The 19,805-nt window shown below is 37.9% G+C and overlaps 1 long non-coding RNA gene across 2 annotated transcripts in view; it reads right to left on the reverse strand.

The window, feature by feature from the left end:
* Nucleotides 1–7,816: 7,816 nt before the first annotated feature.
* LOC306990156 overlaps nt 7,817–19,805 on the reverse strand; it is a 126,446-nt gene continuing 114,457 nt past the window's right edge. The window contains exon 4 of one of the 2 annotated variants that reach the window (XR_013795830.1): nt 7,817–8,329. This is a non-coding gene — a long non-coding RNA (uncharacterized lncRNA). Of the gene's footprint in view, nt 8,330–15,528; nt 15,575–19,805 lie in introns of those variants that run through there. The other variant, XR_013795831.1, reaches the window with a different exon arrangement.

Below are 19,805 nucleotides of genomic sequence, written 5' to 3' on the forward strand. Positions count from 1 at the left end.
ACAGGTACGCTTGTATACCCTCTCACAAAGCTTTACTTGTTCTAAGAACTGTAGCTCCAATCAACGTTTAAGGAAAAGGTGGCCGTGGGCACCGGTTTGAACAATATTGGCCTATGTGATCAGCGGGCGTGGAGTTTAAACAGACTGGTTTTGCCAGGACACCTGTGCATACAAACAACAGAGAACTGTCATAAGAACACGAAGCTCAACTATTACTTGGTTTTACAAATAATATTAGTTTAATATTTTGAATACATTAAGTTTAAATGTGCAGTGTGTGATTTTTAGCAGCATCTAGTAGTGAGGTTGCGAATTGCAACCAACAGAAGTTACGGTGGCCGACAGAGATGTCAGCAGAGAGTAGCCAGTTAAGCATTGAGGTCTCTTTACAAAGATAAATTAAGAAATTATGTTTACTTAATTATTCAGTAAAACGATATGTCATTGCGAATATTATTGTTAGTTGTTCATCATTGTGTCAGTGTTTTTTATTCGCTGACTTTAGCTTGCTTCTTTGCACGAAGAACAACATAGTGACGAAACGCATTTGTCCTTTAAGGTCTACAGTAGAAACATGGTGGCGCAAAATGGCTATTTCCATGTAAGGTAATACAAATATAACGGTTCATTATGTAAGGTCTTTATACACCACTGAAAATATATGTATATTGCATTTCTGTCAATAGATCCTCCTAAATATTACACAACGCATAGTTTATAATATATAATTATTAATTTCATACAATTAATTATAATAAAATAGGCTAAATAATAATTATTTATATATATATATATATATATATTATAATATACAATTAGATAAATGTTATACTATAAATATTTATGGCATTTTATAAACATTTTCACAATTTTTGATGATCACCTATTGACGTGTATTTATCATTTATCAGCTGTTTCTTGAAGATGGCTTGGGTTGAGCGGCAGCTTGGGTTAAGATAGGCAGGTCATTTCACCAGCTTGGAACAGTCCAGGTAAAGGCCTGTGAAAAGGATTTTGTGACTCTTTGGGATGACACCACATGGTGCCGTTCACTTGAAGAACGCAAGCTTCTGGAGGGCACATATTTGAATTAGTGAGTTTAGATACAGGAGTGCAGAGCCAGTGGTTGTTCTGTAGGCAAACAACATTCTGGATCAGTTGCAGAGGTTTGACAGTTGATGGAAGGTCTGCCAAGAGAACTTTACAATAGTCCAGTCTGCATAAAACAAGAGCTTGGACAAGGAGTTGTGTAGCATGAGTGTATATGTGTGTGTGTGTACAGTGGGGAGAACAAGTATTTGATACACTGCAGATTTTGCAGGTTTTCCCACTTACAAAGCATGTAAGTCTGTAATTTTTATCATAGGTACTCTTCAACTGTGAGTGACAGAATCTAAAACAAAAATCCAGAAAATCACATTGTATGATTTCTAAGTAGTTAATTTGCATTTTATTGCATGATATAAGTATTTGATACATCAGAAAAGCAGAACTTAATATTTGGTACAGAAATCTTTGTTTGCAATTACAGAGATCATACGTTTCCTGTAGTTCTTGACCAGATTTGCACACACTGCAGCAGGGATTTCGGCCCACTCCTCCATACAGACCTTCTCCAGATCCTTCAGGTTTCGGGGCTGTCGCTGGGCAATACGGACTTTCAGCTCCCTCCAAAGATTTTCTATTGGGTTCAGGTCTGGAGACTGGCTAGGCCACTCCAGGACCTTGAGATGCTTTTTACGGAGCCACTCCTCAGTTGCCCTGGCTGTGTGTTTCGGGTCGTTGTCATGCTGCTAGACCCAGCCACGACCCATGTTCAGTGTTCTTACTGAGGGAAGGAGGTTGTTGGCCAAGATCTCGCGATACATGGCCCCATCCATCCTCCCCTCGATACGGTGCAGTCGTCCTGTCCCCTTTGCAGAAAAGCATCCCCAAAGAATGATGTTTCCACCTCCATGCTTCACGGTTGGGATGGTGTTCTTGGGGTTGTAATCATCCTTCTTCCTTCAAACACGGCGAGTGGAGTTTAGACCAAAAAGCTCTATTTTTGTCTCATCAGACCACATGACCTTCTCCCATTCCTCCTCTGTATCATCCAGATGGTCATTGGCAAACTTCAGATGGGCCTGGACATGCGCTGGCTTGAGCAGGGGGACCTTGCGTGCGCTGCAGGATTTTAATCCATGACGGCGTAGTGTGTTACTGGTTTTCTCTGAGACTGTGGTCCCAGCTCTCTTCAGGTCATTGACCAGGTTCCGCCGTGTAGTTCTGGGCTGATCCCTCTCCTTCCTCATGATCATTGATGCCCCACGAGGTGAGATCTTGCATGGTGCCCCAGACCGAGGGAGATCTTAAACTTCTTCCATTTTCTAATAATTGCACCAACAGTTGTTGCCTTCTCACAAAGCTGTTTGCCTATTGTCCTGTAGCCCATCCCAGCCTTGTGCAGGTCTACAATTTTATCCTTGATGTCCTTACACAGCTCTCTGGTCTTGGCCATTGTGGAGGGGTTTGAGTCTGTTTGATTGAGTGTGTGGACGAGTGTCTTTTATACAGGTAACGAGTTCAAACAGGTGCAGTTAATACAGGTAATGAGTGGAGAACAGGAGGACTTCTTAAAGAAAAACTAACAGGTCTGTGAGAGCCGGAATTCTTATTGGTTGGTAGGTGATAAAATATTTACCTAATGCAATAAAATGCAAATTAATTACTTAAAAATCATACAATGTGATTTTTCTGGATTCTTGTTTTAGATTCCGTCTCTCACAGTTGAAGAGTACCTATGATAAAAATTACAGACCTCTACATGCTTTGTAAGTAGGAAAACCTGCAAAATCGGCAGTGTATCAAATACTTGTTCTCCCCACTGTATATATACACATATACATACATTTACCGGCCACTTTATTAGGTACACCTGTTTAACATAGAGTATAACGTTATTCATTTTTTATTGTATTTTTCATAATTATTTTTTTTCATTCGTGTAATCAAATTTATAATTGTATCTTTTTTGATGTTCAGCTATGGGTTAAATATGACTTTGACAGAATAGTTTTAATTTTAACATTATATAATTTGTTCATGAATAGGAACATGAACATTCCTTATGACTTGATGATCTACTATTAATGGGTTTTATTCTGACATGTATTTTGATGAATCGACATTCTTTTGACAGATCCCAGAGTTAATGTCCAACACCATAGATGTCAAACTAGACCAATGACTAACTTTTCTGTGGACAAATATCTTGATTTTCAAGATAATTGATCTTTTTATGTTTTCTAATCTCATGCCGTCAAACTAACACTCAAGGGAATATATTATCCTGAATGTATATGAAGAGCAGAGAGAGACTGCAGAAAATACATCTCATCATTTACAAAAACAACACATCACTCACTCTTTGAGAGCAACAACCGCTCAACCGCTGGGCTCTCTCAGAGCCATTTACAGAAAAGAAGAAAATATGCATCTGTCAGGAAGCTCTGAAATGTAATTTCACATCCCACCAGATGAAATGCCGCTTTGTGCTCCTGTTCTTCTGGCTGTCAGCATGGTTTCTCCACTTTCTACAGGTGCTGCTTGGCTCAAAGGGAACAATGCTGGTGTTTTTTGCTTTAGTATGAACAAAGCCTTTGTCTGGGGCTCTCCGAGGGAGGTCCAAAGGTCCATTGCGGGCTTTGAACTTTCAGGTCAAAGACTTCACAGAACTGCCGGGCCTGTATTGCTCCCGTGCCACAGCCAGTCACATTTGTCCTTTTGATTGTCATCTGTGTCTTTAAAGGCCCCGCAACTATAGGTCATTTGGGGTCTTTTATGTGGAGATACCAGATCAGACTCCACTCTTTCGTCTTTTGCCCTTCAGGCTGGCTAGAGATGTCCACTTGTTAGTACAGTTCCTCATCGCAGCTTAAACAATTGGGATTCTACAAACACAGGGTTCATTCTTTTTTTTAATACCTTTTTTTATTTCAGGAAGTTGTACAGAGACTTGTGCTCATACATCATCTGAGAGAACAGCAGGCCTGTAAAGCCTTTGTTCATGAAATATGGAAAGGCACCACACAGAATAGGAGAAAAAACACAGGTTTCTTTTGATGTGAGCTCCTTTAGTGCATGTCTTCATTGGAGTAGCCTGTGGATGTTTTAACCTTCTGTAAAACTCACCCCAGTGCCACTTACTTTCTCTCTTTCTGTCTTCTCTGTACTTCAGCGCCATGCTACGGTGAGATTGAGAAAATGATCTTTATTTCATGAGGCCCTTTTCTCTCATCTGTTTGACACTCTGGTCCAGGGCAGATTTCTCTGTCCTGCAGCGTGGATGGAGTCTCTGTTCTTGTGTTCCTCTGTAGCTCTTTGTACCGGGCCGGCCACTGAGACCTGCGCTCTAAATACTAGCTTAAAAATCATGGAAAACCCATGATTCTCTCATGGAACACAAAGGGAGACAATTGAGCATATTCCATGCTCTTTTTCATACAATTACAAGAAAAGTGGGCTGAAGCTTTGAGGTTTTATAAAAGTGATCCATTCAAATACTGTCTTTTAAAGTTAAAATGATCGCTTTGTCTCGATATCCACCCTAGCTTTTCTTCGTACGTTCATGAGGCAATTCGTAATATCTGATTTGTGAACAAATCAAGTTGGATCTTCTCAGAGAATTAGTTTATCTGTTTCTCAAGCTCAATGACTCTCTGATCTGGTCACAGTGGTGAACAGCTTAGTGAAGGGGAAGCTTATCAGTGAATACCGGTAATAATGTGAATTTAAGTGTGTTCCTCACACAAATCTATCATATGGCTTCAGAAGACTTGAAATATAGAGCACAAGTTGTATATGGATCATGTTTATGGTGCCTTTGAAGTTCAAAAACTTCAGTCGGTTCACTCCTTTCATAGTCATTTTATGAAAAAGAGCATGAGAAACTTTTTGTGTTCACTGCACACAGGTTTAAGTAAGTGTATTAATTTTCGGGCGAACTATGTGATTTGTTAGAAACCTTGTATGTTTACAACCAATGACAATTATATGAATGTTTACACTTTCTGATTTCATACGTGACCATGATTTAACTAAATTTAAATGAGGTAATGAAATAGTACAAAGTGGCCCCGATTTAACTAAATTATGAAAACAAAGCCACAATGTAACTAACTCAGAGAACAATATAATAAAACGTGGCCACAAATTAACAAGCCGTGGGAATTAATTCTGCATTCGTGGCAACAATATCTAGTTTTTCTTTCACATGTCATGTGCGGGGCTCTGTATTCTATAGTCTAATTCAAGAGTAAAAAACTTTTTTCCAGTTGATGTTATCGCCATCAATCTGGACTTGTTTCATCCTTAATGGAAATTATTTCTGTTAGGAGTAAACCCAACAAACATGGTCTAATTAGTGCAGTAAAATCAAACACCTAGTGGTCAACTTAATGCTAATGCTACACATTAAACTAAACATCACAGCAAAATATGAACAGGCAGAAAGCGGTGCTGAGTCTGAGTACAGCCAGAACCGTTATTAGTATTCATGTAACAGAGCCTTTGATGTAGCCAGTGTTCTCTGTAGCCACAAGCTGCGCCTACATTTAATGAGACCTGACATCCACCTTTTTAAAGGCTGTGAATATTCTAGACAACCATAAATTGCATTTGTTTGTCTGGCTGGACAGAATTGTTCCACTGTACTGAGTGATACTTGACTGATGTGTTGTTTATATATGCCAGGCCAGTGTACATAAAGGCGGTAGTTCATTATACAAGACCTTCTTAATCCCACTTAATCAAAAAGCTGGATATAGTGGGGAATACTACCTGGAGCTAAACACACTTGCATAATTTATCGCTCCAGGTTGGTCCTTGCAAGTAGCATCTATTATCTCAAAAAAATATACACAACTCCCCCGTTCACCCTGCATTTGTCTGACGTCTCTATCGGTTATGTTACCTGCCTAGCTTATGTGCAATCTGTGCTAAAAACAAAACAAAACAAAACAGAAAATGCAGTCTTAGACACCTGTTCGCTTCTCTATCCTACAGTGTTTGAGTGGCACATTTGACATTCCTCTGGATCCGGCCGTCGACACACGGACACAGCGCAGGTGTTTAGGGCTGTGATGATGTAATTGGCCACAAGGGGGGAAAGACAAGAGCACAGCAGCCACTGATCTGATCCCATGGTTATTGATTTCTCCGTCTAGCTCTAACGAAAATAATTGCCACATGTAATGTATTATTCAATTACAAGACAGAGCTCTCAAGTTCAGGGGTTTGATGGTCCTTCTAGAATCACAGAGGCCCCATAGATAATTCAACACCAAGACCCCATTAAGAAGCGCTGATATTAAATGCCCTGTGTTAAAGCGCAGATTTATTAGAATCGTCCTCAGCTCAAACTTTCCAATACGTGGGCCTTTGTATAATTGAGCGGAGTGGAATTATCTCTGATAGAACTTTTTGCCATCTTTTATTAATTCGGAATAAGGATCTGTTTCTGATTGAATGAGCTATAGCTACTGCAGGATTTTTGTATTAAAGAGGTAGTTTCAATGGAGTGAAAAAAAAAAAAAAAATTCCCCAGGTTATATTTCCAGATCAGCATTTATGTGGAACCAATGACATGTTCACATTATAATTCTGTTCCGATAAAACAGCAACATCTGGTCTAGTGCATAGAACACATCTCAACATGATAGTTATTTCTAAAAGCAGCGTCCATAGAGAGCTTTATTCAAAATACTTCTGGTTACTCGTTTACAGGCAACAAATGTTTTAAAAAAAATCCACTGACTGTATATGGATAACTATTACTTGAATAAAATGATACTTAAATTACGTAAACTGTATATGTGAACTGTTTTGCCATCTTAATGCAATTAAGATCATTTAAAACCCCTAAAATTGACCCGTACGTTGTTTCTTTTTCGTGTGTTTTTTTCTCATTCTGACATATTTTCCATGCGCACACTATTCCATCGTCTATACTAAAACTATAGTATAGTCTACATACAGTAGGTCTCCATGCTCCTTACCCTAACTGGACTTTCATGTAAGCTATTAAGAAAATAAATAATGAATGAACGAATTGTTTAATGTTATTTCATTGTTTCACATGTTAAATGTTATTTCACATGTGAATTTTATGATGGCATCTGATCATGTGTCAAATTATGATGTGTATAAAATACCAGGATAACTAAACCAAAATGCATTATTGTACAACTATAAAACTGTTGTAACATGTCATTAGTCACATCTTACAGTATAAAATAAAAAAAGACATTATTTGTGCAGGTTACATGATTAATGCTAATAGGGGGCAGAAATTGGATCCTGTTATTTGTTCAAAAACACTGAGGCTGCGTACTTCCTATGTGAGAGCTAAAAAGTACGTTCTTTATAGTATGAGTGTGTGTAGTATGAATGTAATCTGGATGTACACATTTGCCACGTTGTGTACATCCATCGAATTCAGAATCTTGCTAGAAGTCTTTTATGAGTACTGTGAATTTGGACATCTTTCGTCACAAACGTTTTTTCCCCTACTACAGTATATAGCAGGGAAGTATGTGATTTCAGACACCACCTGATTCATCCAGGAACGAAACAACACTACTGTGTCTCCACAGTGAAACCAATTTGGGTTGATTCTGATTTTAATTCATTTGAAACCATTTTCGTTGGCGGAACTTCATATTTATTTAACTGCTGTATAAAATCACACTTAGTAGTTGCACTTGAAGTCACATTGTTTTGCTTAATTGTGGTCAAAATAACAAATTAAATTTTGACAGAACAGGATATTCTCTATGGCAAATGTAAACCAATTTTATAGCTGATGAGACATCTATGTTGAATGTTTTTTTTTTTCAGCTGCAATCGATCATCCTCGTTGGATCATTAAGTCCTTATGAAGACAGAATCATCTTCTCTGCAGAGCGATGCTTTAAACAAAAATTCAGAAAAAACCTCTGGGGCCTAGTGGACCTTTTTATCTGAGTGATGTGCAGATGAATATTAGTTGTGTCTGTGGCTCTCCCTTGCTGAAAGATCTGACTTTACCCCTAGCCTGGGACAGTGGAATCGCCGTGCACATCTGACTGATCATGAAACAGTTTGAGGAGTTTTCTGGCAGCTGGAGAAGACTCCAGCGCTATTAAGCTCCAACTGTCTCAGGACCAGTGTTTTGTAGACAGCTGAGATGTTCTCCTCTGGGAACGGTTGATTTGTTCATGCTCCGGATCTTCTGTTTCTTCATCAAACGCAGCTCCATGTTCAAGGATGTTCTTAAAACACTTAGAGGACTCCCATGGGTGGGCTTACCCTGCATTTACACACAGAGACAGAGCTTTAAATGGCTGCCTCTAAAACACTTCCCTTGTTTTTAGATCCAAGCCAAAAGCACAAAAGCTGACAAGGTCCAAAAGTGTGGGACTGTTGTGTTGTGCTAAAAAGAAGACATTGCAGCAAGATCAATAAAACAAGCACTATCGTGTCGCGTTCCGACATGCATTCTGCCAAGGACTTCAGGAACACGGTACGTTGAAGTGCAAACGAAATATCAAAGTTGTGAAAACTTCACATCCATCGAGTGCACACAAAATGTTAATTCTGCCATTCTGATCTCAAAAGAGCAAACGTGTTCCTCTAATCATTCCAATCCTCAAGTGCGAAGATGCATTTAGTATACATATTAATACGACATTAATTAAAACAAGAAGAGCTTGATGGATCAAACATATCTGACGAGAAAAGAAAAAAACAAACAGACACCCACCGCCATCACTCTGCTCAGCACGCAGACGGCGGTAATGACAATCTCCTGCAAAACACTTGTTTACAGCCTCGCTCGGGCCGCGTGTTTGCCGAACACCCACAAGTGCTAATTTTTATCATCACTCTTAATTGGCACGATGTAGCTACACGGGTTCAGACAGCCTGCGTGGAAAGGCCGGTGTTGTTTCAAAGTCTTTATTATTATGACATGGCAGTCATGTTCATTAAAGTTTCACATTCCATTTTCATTAGGATGAATCTCATTCTGCAGAAGAATCAAACCCCTGCGAGCGATCACAAGGGAGCCCCAAAGTCTGTATTAATTATCAGGAATGCAGTCTCGATCGAAGATGTTAATTGCACTGATGGTCGGCTATGTAGGGAATTGCCCCTGCATTTCATGCAGGGATAATAAAAATGAATTTTTAAACAAAGGGATCTTAAAATAATATCTAATCTACAGAGAATACCCCACTTCAAAGGCAGAGCCTGATGCTTTGAAATGTAGCTTTGTGGTCCGAAATGTTAAAGAGAAGCCTTGTGAATCTTTCAGTCGGTTCAACTTTGTCGAGGGGTGTGTGAGAAAGAAAACAAGAGTTAATTAACAGTTATTACGGGCCCTTTCAACATTAATTTGACTTTCAAATATTAGCATTTATATATTAACTATGCTCTTGGCATCTTCAGATGAGCTCTCACATATTGTAACTCATTTAATTGGGCTCCATTGTGTATCTGTGTCATTGCTTAAAAATAGCACAAAAAAAGCACAACTATTCGATCTATTGCCAAACTATTGGGCGAGATCACGCCTCACTGATCCTCTAATGGTTGTGAAATCTCAAACTTTTGTTGTGTTTTAAACCAGGACAACATATAGATCAAATGCATACTTACAGAGGGTAAACAGCGCAGTGGTAATGACCATCTCAATTAAAGAGAATATTTTAATGACTTTCATAAGGACTTGCCTCATACAGTATTCTGAGTATAACAAAAATCACTTTGCAATGTTATTATGAGGAAATGTTCAAAAGAAGATGGAAAAAATACTTTTTTGGAGTAAATCTAAAACTTCAATATTTGTCCGAAACCACATTTTTTTATGTCATGTCATGCCATTTCTATACACTTTTTATTTTTTTTATTGGTTTATTTAAGAGGGGGCAGTGCAATGTCATAAAACACATGAACAAACATGGTTAAAAAAAGCCAGAATTAGCCAAAATGCTATTTTTCATCTGTAGTCTCAAGTTTCATTTTTCACTTCTGTATTTTTGAAAGAAATGAATACATTAAATTGATCAAAAGTGACAGTAAAGACATTTATAAGCAGCACAACTGTTTTCAACATTGATAATAATAAGAAATGTTTCTTGAGCACCAATGTTTTCTGAAGGATCACGTGACACTAAAGACTGGAGTAATGGCTGCTGAACCTTTTGATAACTTTGCCATCAGGAATAAACTTGAAAAAAATCTTACCGTCTCCAAACTTGTGTTTGTATATAAAAAGTTTAGATAAATAAAAGTTACATTACGTATATATATATATAAATGAGAAGACTTCTATATCAAAACTTTCATATACAAACACTCAAACAGGATAGAAAACAAAGTCATGTCATTTTATCCAAACATTGTCAAAAGCTCTTTTTTTTCTTGCTGGTGTTAAATGAAAAGTGTGTACCTCTCCCCATTCTTCCTGAAACCTCTCCACCCCTCCCCCATCACTCCACCCCTGTCAGCGCTCATTTCGCCTGATGGAACTGATCAAACGCACCTGCCAAGCATCGCAGACATTCCACCGTATTTGCTAATTATCTTCAAAGGCTCACAGACTTTGCTCCTAATGGAGAAGTTTAGATTTGACTTAAAAGAAGGGGCTGGAATGCTTAAACATTACAATGGAATTTATTTACTAAATTGTGGGAGGGCAGACCCCATCAGGAAGAGCATATCCTCATTTATCAAGGGCAAACTGAATACTTCCTAAATGACTCGTGTTATTTCAGTGTCTAGTGGTGTCTCCATACATTGCCACAGAATACAAAGCTCATATTTATAGAGTAAGTTATGCAGAGAATAAAACATTGACTTGTGGGTGGTGTTATACTAATGTAGCAGCTTTTGAGTTTAAAGCTCATTTATATTCCAGTTAATGTGCTTTATTTTATCTTGGGATTTTAGTAATAGTAGCATAGAACAAAGGACTAGCAACAAAGGAGACCCCCCCCCCCCACTCCACCCCACACGCATTTTATGCAGTTAGATAATTAGAGAAAAGATCATTATTGTGTGCTTATGGGAACAGTCTGATATCAAAACATTAACAAATGGCCAATTACATTTTTTTTTCCAGACTTTAATAACTATAAAGGGGATATCATCTGAAATGTCTTGAGAGTAATAATAATAATAACAGTTAATAATTGGTATAATAATAATTGGTAACCCTTTAGTTTAGGGTCTAATTCTCACTATGAACTATTTGATTATTAGCATATTACTAGGATATTGGCTGTTTATTAGTACTTATAAAGCACATATTAATGCCTTGTTATTATGCATGAACCATATTCTACATCCCGTAATCCAATACCAAAACGTACCAACCTACTTTGCTAACTATTAATAATAGTTAGGAGTTTATTGAGGCAAAAGTTGTATTTAATAGTTATAGGCTAATTGTGAGAATTGGACCATTTTCTAAAGGGACTCTAAAGGTGTTTATTCTGCGATGATAATCGGCTGGATGTACATTATCCCACTTATTACACAGCTACTTGCCACATAAGTAAATAATTAGACGCGAAATATTGATCTGAGGCGAAATATTTTATTAACTCTTTAAACGCAAAGCTTCCGTGAAGAAAGCAGTTGCTAGCAAGTGGCAAGTTCAGACAAGATGGACATTTAAGGGATACGGTATAGTCATGCGTAGGCATTTCACCACATAAATAATGATGGGGATAAGAGATATATTGATTTGAGATGAAACTGTTTTAAAATCTTACCTGTTTGTTATCTTATAATCCATTACAAAACAATCGTCGCAAAATGGCGGAAACTGCGTTTGTATGAAACAAGAGAGAAAGAGTCCGCGACACCGGATGACATTATTAAATGACCTCTTCACAAAATATTGATTTGAGTTTTAATATTTTATTAGCTCACCATACGCAAAACTTCCAAGAAGAAAAAACATTCCTAGAAAGCATATGTCGCTGACTTCAGTTACCCGGATGAGTCTGCGTTATCAGTTTTAACTGGTTGTTTTCAGGGAGTAACATACGGCTGGATGGCGTGATTGACCAATCAGAATCAGTTATTCCACAGATACGTGTAATATAGGCTATATATATAGAGAGAGAGAGAAAAGGAGAGAGAGAGAGAGATCGAGAGAGAGAGAGAGAGAGAGAGAGAGAGAGAGAGAGAGAGAGCTAGTAAATGTAAAGAATCATGTAACCATTCAATTCCAGTTTTTAAGGCATTTTTTTATTCCTATTTATTGGCAATATACATTTTAAATATTTATATAAACTATTTCATCCGTTTTTTTGGGACTTTTTCCCTAAAGAAGCAACGCTCTTTCTCTGCTGCACTGCTGTGGTTCTCTCTCTTCCCACCTAAAGGGAGGATGTGACGGGTGGGGTTGTGTGAATATTAAAGGCCTAGCAGCAGGAGGTGACAGGCTCTTTCCTCCCACTTCACACTCACAGTGTCGTACGGCTATGATTATTTCATCTGACTGTGTCTCCGCCGCCCTCAGATACTCTTGTTTTTTTTTCGCACTCTCACTCTAAACATCCACACGGAAGGGTTACGAGACATGATGCTGACCGATCTGAGATTCTCAGTGTCACTATACTCTTAGTTGTGACACTGCGCTAGTGAATTGCCAACTTTAATTGTTTTAAATAACAAAACAACAAATTGCTGCTGTAAACAATGAATGTGTTAAAAGTACAACCGTCTGGCAATATGTCTTCAGGGAAAAATAATCTTCTGCTGTAGAATTCATGCAGGTGCTATGACATACAGTAGTGATACTCAGAGGTCTAAAGTACAGGTCAAGTCATGTGTTTTATAAATGCAATAGTTTATTAATAAAGACTAACGGACCTGTTCTTTGAGCTCAAATTGGAAGAGAATATCATGTAAATGGTATACTCATTGATAAATATGCAACACTTGTAACAATATTGTCACTTTAAACAAGGGACGTGTGTTTATTCAAACAATCTAACAATAAGTTTCCAATATGTTCTTCTAAAGTATATACAGTCAGGTCTAATAATCTAAGACAACAACTAAAAATGCTTATTTCATTTAAAATGTTCTTTACAAACTACATAAACAGCATAACTAAATAAAAAAAATACACATGAATTTTAGAATGTATTTGGTTTTTCTGCTTTTGCTTTAGTGACGGCAGCATTAAGCTGCATTATCTCCACAAGTCAATGATTTGAGAATACCAAAAGCCAAATAAATAAAATAAATACAGAATGCAGTATCTTAAATATTTCCTATTCTTTGTCTTATTTTTTTTCATAAGCCTAAAGGCCTGTTCACACCAAGGACGATAATTAACGATAACTATAAAGATACAGTTCTGGAAATCATTCTACAAATAAAATAATAGCAGTTCACACGACAACTATAACGGTACAGAGGAACAATATTTAGAATCACTTTCAGAATTTTTTTCCAGCTGATGAACAATCAAAACAATGACAGCCAATCAGAATCCGTCCTGCCTTAAAGAGCTTGAGCATTTAAAGCGTTAGATGCCAAAACTAGTTCTTCTTGGTGTGAACAGGCCTTAAGAGCTTCTGTTTATTTTAGATTTAACAAAATAAAATAAAATGTTTTAAATGTGGTCTTATGGCTATTGGATCCCATTTTATGCCTGACACCCCATTTCATATCCATGTGTACAAATATTTTGTGTGTGGGTAGATACATACCATTTCACACCATTTCACACAATTTGATATAAATGTATACATCTATACGAGATCAGAAGAATGACATTCGCACACAACACTAGATTTGTTTGATTAGCATTGATTCTTTCTTTGTGACTCAATTTGTTCTCGCTCCCAATTTCTAACCAGTAACGTTAAACTAACTGGCTAGCTGTTTTCCTCAGAGTAACACAGCTTTTGTTGTTGCTGTAAATGAAGACAGAATTAGGTTACAGTCAGAGTAAAAACAACAACAACTAACAGTTAATTTATTTATGTTATAACTGTCATCATGCTATAACTGTGATAGTTTTTTAGTTTTGTTTTTAGAACAATTGATGCAATTGTCTAAAGTTACTGTAGAAAGAGAAGAGAAATAGCACAACATAGTTCACAAAGTTTGAAATGCCCTAACAGTCTCATATGTGCGATCAATCTGCTGGTTTAACACTGTTGCTTCTTTTTGCGGAAAACCATTTGTTTTTCCAGGGAAGAGACATTGGTCAATTCTGCACCTTGCTTTGCAACAAAGTCAGGATTCAGAAGCATGCTGTGAACTCCGACTCACTGGAACAATATACACACTGTTGCTGGAGACATCATAACAGCTTGTGTAAATAATTCACACATAATTTAAAATGGGCAAATCAAACAGAATACTACACATCAAAGGCTGCTTCCTAGAAGGAAAATTTTCATTTTTGTGGACTGGGAGGAGAAAATGAGTGTCGAGACCATATTTTGAGTGGGAAAATGGGAGCACATTATATTTATCATTACAGAAGGATCCAATCCTCGAGGTATAACCGAGGTCCAGTTGCTGTTGGGTTTACAGAAGTATCTATATGCGTTTCAGTCAAATGAAAGCAAACACATTTAAGAGGGAGGGGGGGTTTGTTGCCCATTCAATTATGTAAAAGAAGAGCAGGCTTTATTTGAGACCACTGTCCTGAATGAGTGCTGGAGGAGAGAAGGGGGCACTCTGAAGCACAAACATGTGGTCGAGGAAGCGCCCAGAGCTCTTCAAACTAAACACGACTAACACTCAGCTGAGAAAACACAAGCAGGACGGCTGCCACAGACGATGACAGGGAAACGCTCAGCTCTGACTTTTAAGTACGCTTCCAATTTTATGCCTAGCAGGACGCATGTACAAACCACCACGAGTCTGTCTACATTTTATTTCAGTAAGCTGAACAGATCTATGATTTCTCGCACACACATACAGTACATACAGTAGTAATCCCATAGCAAAAGCAAAACTTTGTTTCATCTGTTCTCTCAAATACAGTTTTGCTCTGCTAAATCTGCCAGTTTGTTGTAGTAATTAACATAAAGCATGTTTAATCTTAAATCTAAATGAATCCTTAAAAGCAACATCACAGCACGGATATATATAAAATATATTTTTTTTATCTAAACAGTTTAAAAATTAACACATATTCATACCATTTTTTTAAAGACACTGTCAATTTTTACTGTAATTAAGATTCAAAACAACATTCAGTATGTAAAGGAGAGGTAAGCATTCTACCAATAATATCCAAAAAGTTTGGTAAAAGTTGGTTTAATTTGAAATTTGTCTCATTATTAACTGTATATATGTTGGCTGTGTTTATCTACAGTGAGGCAACCATTCCTTAAGCTTTAAAGTTTGTGTTTCTGGGAACATGATGAAGAAAACGTAACCAGGGAACTTGAGCATCACAAAAGAGGCCTTTGGACCGAAAAAAAAAAAAAAAAATCAATCGATTTCTCTCACTTTTTTCATTCCCTCTTTTCTCTACTAACCTTGATCCCTCTGTGTGTATTTGGAGAAGCTGTAGAGAAAGAGAGAGTGAGAGAAAAGACATGAGAGAGATGTCCCTCTAGCAAAGAGAGAAAGTCATTGAGAGACTGGAGACCTTAATACACATCGAGACCAGTTCCCGTTGCCTATTATGTGATGCAAGCACCGATATCCTTAAGCATGGCTGCCGTCCCTTCAGTATTACATTCGCTGATGAGCAAACGCCTCCATTCACCGATCTCATTTCATGCAGTCAATACATCAGACCAACCTGAGCTCTCCTTCCACACAGCATCATGTTTATTTATGCTCTCCTTCATTAAGAGCTGGTTTTATTTACCCAACAATGTAGCCGTTGCAGAGCGGGGAAACAAGAACTCCTTCCAATGATTCCAAGACTTCACGGCTTAATCAATAAACTTAACAACTGACATTTTGATGGCATTTTCATACTCATCTGATCAATATGTGTATTGAGCCAATTACTCCCAGGCCAGCAGATGCACGTAAGCATGCGGTCCACAGCTTTACGCTGTCTCCGAGAGGGGGAATTAAGAAATAGTCCTTGAACATCCCCCAGTCATGGGTGAAATGAGAGCGAGAAAGGCAGCTGTCGGATTTGAGACAAAATAAGCATGATTTTTCCACGATCATTTTTCTCTCGCCCTTAGTAACATCACACATTATGAATCCTCGTGATGATTATTGATAAGGATCTCTGATCGCAGATGAGGATTTTCATATTTAACAAAAGATGTTTGTCAACTACTTCTATGAATGACAGTTATAATTTTACACATGCAAATCGGTTAGTACTGCAATGAAGGCATGTGAAGTTTTCAATCTGATCTCACGGGAAAACATATGTTAAGAGATAGTGATTTCGTATGAATTCGTATGATGTGAATCGTACAAAAATGTACAATTAATAGAAATTAAGGGCCACCCCTAACCCTAAACGTGCCAATATTGGGGTGTAAGCAGATTGTATAAAAAACATACGAATGAGATTGTACAAATTAGCCACCAATTCACCAAAATGTAAAATAGTTACGAATTACCATGAGATTATGTTTGAAGTTTCATAATGCGTTGATGCCAACTAAATTAGTTGAATCATTTTCCATAAATGGAACAATCTTTCATTGCTATTTTTATACACAAATATGACTTTGACAAATTAAATTATCCTTAAAATATTAATTGAGACAAACCCAAAGCTCATAGAGATTGAAATATCACAGATGAATACTTTTGTGTTTCTTTGTTTTAAAAAAATAGTATGTCGTCCTTTAGCACTGTGTAATTGCTTCACACACACACACGCACACTCATTTAGCAGATGCAATTACAAATGAGAATTATACAAGTAATAAATACACCAGAACATTTTCTTGAGTAAAATGGTAAAAATATGTTTTTTTTTATTTTTTAAAGGCTCAAAAAGCGCAGAAACGTTTCAGTAATAATTTTTTTTTTTGGGATTCTGCGGTTTAGGTTGAATTTTTTTATTTTCTAATTCCTTTTTTTTTGTCACCTGACCCTCTGATGACCAGATGGTGGCGCCATAAAATCACAAGAGAGCCCTTGTTCAGAATCCCAGCTCTCAGATACTTTGAAGGGGAGCATTCAGTTCAGGCTCTCAATACAATGTATGTATGTGTGTGTGTGTGTGTGTGTGGGAGTATGTGCGTTCGTACTCCGAGCCGCAAAACTACTGACTAGAGAAGCAGAAAACAGCACTCATTTTCAATTTCCACCATCAGGCTCAGGAGGTGAGGATGAATAATGGCATAATTAATCTGTTCAAAGGCAAAAACCATACCGCTTCCACCCAGGCTGAGAAAATCAACAACTTCTCGACATATGTAACTAGAGCGAGAGCTGGCACCAAGTACATCCCAACACTGACTACCTGGATCCCTAAAACCAAATGAGAGCTTGTAACAATATATGTATTTTATCTAAGAACACTCAACAATAAAGATGGCCTATTGGTCTGGGGAATTAACTGGTACTCTTCATAATCAGACCAATGCTGAACTGTCTGTGACTATATATACATATATGAATTTAGCTCATTTAAATAAGCCAAGGTTATGTTATCAAGCTGGCTATTAATACAGATGAGGAGACTGCAAGAAAGGATTTCTTAGAATTAGATGCTTCCAATTGTAATTTGAATAAAAAATATATTAAGTTGTGAACAAACAAGCTCAATCTGGGCGACGTAAATGAAGTTCTGTTTTTTTCCCACAGTCTATACAAGAACAAGATGTGTCAAATCATGTGCAAAAATCCCAAGCGTTTCCTGAATTCCCAACATACAAATTGTTTCTCACCTAACCTAAATATTTGGCAATGCAACAAACACTTAGTGTTTGAGCTGGATGATCACAGCTCACTGAGAACATGTCTGCTTCATTTATATTTATGATCCTATTTTTCGCATAACACATTTTTAATTCTTTGACACTGCGAATTCAATCATGTACATAAAGTCATTACATGTCCGTATGGTTGTTTTTGCCTCGTTCAGGAGGGAATACTTATACACGCAGACATAAACGCAGACATACACGCTATAACTCACCAGTGATAACTTTTCCACCCACCACAGACATCATTCCCTGTGCCCTGACTGATCCCCAAGACCTCAGGTAAACAGATCAAGTGATGTTATACTACATATTCAAATTCACACCACAGAGAGGCCCATCCGAGGAGCAAAGTCCAGGGTGGGCACTCAGAGAATTACAAACAATCCACTAACGTATATGAAGAGCGCAGCTGCTGAATAACTCGCCCCCAAAACACTTGACATTGGTATAGCTGCGGCTATCAGCAGTGCTAATGGGTTTACCTGATGGCGCCTCGTTCGTGTAACCGACGTTTCATAGAGTCGGCTTTGGCAGCCGCTTGCTCTGGGCAGCACCGGTAGCTGACTTCTCTATTTTATCAGCCCCCTGCTACAGAGAAGGCCAGCAAATTCATCCTGCAGCAATTACCATATGTTGTGATTGTGGTTTTGGAACAACACCATGACATCTGTGTTATATTGGTATCTAGGGCACAGTGAAGGAACTTCCACCACCTGCATTCCATATCTACATCTAGTAAGCAGGTGCTTGCAGGACCGGCTGGTGTGTGTGAGCACGAGAAGAGAGCGTTCTGGTTCTCCTTGAGCTCTATGGATGGGACGAAAAGAGCCAACATTTTGTTTTGTAATTATACTGCTCTGTATCTTCTATCAGCTATTCATTAAGTTAAAATAAACTTTTCCCATCCAGTGCAAGATCACTAAAACCTTTATGGGTGCAGAAACCTGTGCAACAGTGAAGATCCCTTTTTCAAAACTATGGACAAAAAGCAGAGCAAAAGTAGTGCGAACACAATTAAATGTTGTGTCAGGTCCCTGACCTGCCTCTTTTCAGACATCCGAACAGAATGAGATGCTCACCGCTCCAACACATGAGGGGGCTTTTAAAAGCAATCATAAAAGGAACATCACTTCACTAATTTATTACGGCTGTCGCAATTAATGAATTAATCTGCTGCATTCATAAAGCATTCGATTATATAAAGCAGTCAAGCGACTGAATAAATTCAGCCATTTAGAAGTACGTGGGCAATGAAATAGGGAGTAATAAATATGTATTTATTGCCTGTAGCGCTGAATTGAGGTGGAGGTGAGCCAGCCCGTTAGACACAATCAAACAATCAACCCTAACAAGACAAGCCAGCGAGGGCAAAATACACATTAAATATGCCTTCCTAAGAGAGCCGGATATTACGGGCACAGCAAAGCAAATTACGCTCTATTAACCTAATATGGAGAAATTGTACATATGAAATACAGGCATGGCATGTTATGTTGTTTGATAACTCAGAGAGAGAGAAAGAGAGAGAGGAGAGAGAGAGAAAGAAAAGATAAAGAGACAAAGAGGAGAAAGATTCCAGAAGATTTCTGTCCCTGATCCAAACTGACAATCTGTTTTAAAGAAATGTGTAATTAGGAAACCGACACGTTTGGTGAAACACTGCTGGAGCTTTAAAAAGGAAGAGACAGGCATTAAACACGCCGACCACAACATAATGTTTTAATAAATGGGAAGAATAAGTCAATTAAAAAGGAGCTATTTAGGTCTGAAAGGAGGAGACAAGCACTGCAGTGTGCAGAAATATAATCAAAATCACATTTTACATGCTCATAAATTTCAACGTGAACACAAGGGGGAAAGACAGAGGGCTTGGGAATCTCT

Source organism: Phoxinus phoxinus (genome assembly GCF_949152265.1).
Source record: "Phoxinus phoxinus genome assembly, chromosome: 2".
In the NCBI taxonomy this organism is placed as follows: domain Eukaryota; kingdom Metazoa; phylum Chordata; class Actinopteri; order Cypriniformes; family Leuciscidae; genus Phoxinus; species Phoxinus phoxinus.